This window comes from Nannospalax galili, unplaced genomic scaffold (assembly GCF_000622305.1).
Source record: "Nannospalax galili isolate Female #2095 unplaced genomic scaffold, S.galili_v1.0 scaffold512, whole genome shotgun sequence".
NCBI classification, from domain to species: domain Eukaryota; kingdom Metazoa; phylum Chordata; class Mammalia; order Rodentia; family Spalacidae; genus Nannospalax; species Nannospalax galili.
This window is the reverse complement of record NW_008331992.1, coordinates 690,355-692,854: the sequence shown is the minus strand read 5'-3', so window position 1 is coordinate 692,854 and position 2,500 is coordinate 690,355. Positions and strand designations below refer to the sequence as shown.

Here is a 2,500-nt window from a genome sequence, read left to right as displayed (position 1 = left end):
ATTAAAATACATAAAATACTTGGAAAAATATCACATCTCCTTAAGTCAAGTTTCTTCTATTCTTTGGTTTTTGTTTAGTTCTTTGAGAGAGGGCCTCCCTGTAGTCCCAGCTGGCCTGGAACTCTATGTAGACCAGGATAGCTTCGAGATCCACAGAGATCCACCTGCCTCTGCCTCCTGAATAATGGTATTAAAGGCATGCACCACCACGCCAAACTAAGTTTTTTCTATTCCTGAGCTAAATTAGTCTTTCACCTACAGGTGTGAAAGACCAAAACAGAACTCAGGAAGTATACTCCTCATTTCATCCTGGCCTTTTAACTTACTGTGCTTATAAAATAGGGTTACCTCTTCAGAGGGGGTAATATTAGAGTAGCAAAGAACCCCATTAAAAAAAATAAATAAATAGAAGAAGAAAGAGTACATGAAGTCAAAGGAAGGAAGGAAGGAAGGAAGGAAGGAAGGAAGGAAGGAAGGAAGGTTGTCAAAAAAGTGATGGGAGATATGTAAGGTGTTGGAGGGGAGGGAGTAAGCGTGGATTTGATCAAAACACATTATATGCATGTATGGAATTCTCAATAAGGTTTTTTTTTTTAAGTTAAAAAAATATGTTAAACAACCACTGGGCATGGTGGCATACACCTTTAATCCAAGCACTTGGGAAACACAGGCAGGTGGATCTCTATGAGTTCAAGGCCAGCCTAGTCTACATAGTAAGTTCCAAGTCAGCTGGCGCTACAGAGAGACCCTGTCTCAAAAAGAGCAAAATCAAATTAATTAATTAATTTAAAAAAATATGTTAAACAATGGACCTGGAGAGATGGCTCAGTGGTTAAGAGCAATGGTTGCTCTTGCAGAGGACCCGGGTTCAATTCCCAGCACTCACATGGCAGCTAACAACCATCTGTAACTTCAGTTCCATGAGAATCTACCCTTCATCTTACCTCCGCAGGCACTGCATAACACGGGTGCACTTACACACATGCAGGTAATACACTCATACACACAAAATAAAAATAATAAAATATTTTTTAAATGTTAAACAAAAAGCAAAAGCTTTCAAAAGTATATTTGAGCATTTAAAAACTGACTTTTTGAGCCTATACTGCACTGTAAGTAAACACAGGTGCCTGTTAATAAGAGGAAAAATTAGAAACCCTTTGTTTTTCCTTTCCTGAAGGTATCTTTAATTGGCCTCTTCTAACATGGCACAATATATATTATGTGTTTTGGTTCCCAGGTTGTTTACAGTAACAAAATAGTCTTTTCTCTGAAAAGACCTCAGGAGAGATCCACCTTGTTTTTCTACGGTTCCCAGAAGGATGGCAGTCATATGGCATTAGTTAACCATGTAACAGTCGAATATAAATTATTTGTGAACACTGGTAGAGTCTAAAGTAAACAGAAATGACATCCACAAATTTAGTCAGAAGGAATATTCAACAGGAATATTTGTCAACTGAAAATTGTGAAGCTCTGCCACAAAAATATATCCAACCTCATGAAGACTGAAAGGCAGGTGTTTACAGTGCAGATCTTGCTGTAAGCAAGTCACAGTTCATGGTCACTTCCCTCCAACTTCCATTTTGGAATTCTGTCTAGTCTATGTCTAAGATTTTATAAAGGGGGCTGGAGAGATGGTTCTACACTTATGCGCACTGGCTGTTCTTGCAGAGGACCCAGGTTCAGTTCCTAGCACCCACATGGCGGCTAACAATTGTTTATAACTCTAATTCCAGGGGATTCGACACCCTCTTCTGACCTCTGTAGGCACTGTACAACACAGGCACACTTACATACATTCAGACAATACACTCATACACATAAAAATAATAATATTTTTAAAAAGAAATAGATGAGCATACAGAATCAGAGCATATTTTACCCTATTATCATAAAATAATAGAAGATTTAAGTAACTTTACTTACTAGAAAGTTATTTGCCCAAATTCCACTAATGTTTAAACAAATAAAAAGCCTTTTAAAGAGAGAGCAAGCGGGGGGGGCGGGGAGGAAGACTTATGCAATAGCTAATTTGGTAGCATAATTGCACTCAGTTTCGTATTTTTACTTTGTCACAGGGTGAGTACCTCAGAGCTGTAGTAGCAATTTTAGTAATGTGGCGTAAGGAATTAAAACATATATTAACCAGGAGTGGTAGCGCACTCCTTTTAATCCCAGCACTCAGGGGGCAGAGGCAGGCAGATCACTGTGAGACAGAGGCCAGTATGATCTACATAATGAGTTCCAGGCCAGCTGGAGTTACAAGAGACTGTTCCAGGCACTGTCTTAAAAAGGGGGGGAAGGGGGTACTGGAGAGATGGCTCAACCACATGATAGCTAACAACCATCCATAACTCCAGTTCCAGGGGATCTGTGGGCATTGTACAGCACAGGTGCAACTACACACATGCAGGCAATATACTCATACACATAAAATTAAAAATACTAATAAATAAAATATTTTAAAAGGAAGGAAGGAAGGAAGGAAGGAAGGAAG

At 39.1% G+C, this 2,500-nt stretch overlaps 1 protein-coding gene across 5 annotated transcripts in view; it reads right to left on the bottom strand.

The window, feature by feature from the left end:
* Myo6 (myosin VI) overlaps window positions 1-2,500 on the bottom strand; it is a 169,189-nt gene that overhangs the window by 96,753 nt on the left and 69,936 nt on the right. The gene's annotated exons all lie outside the window — the stretch shown is intronic.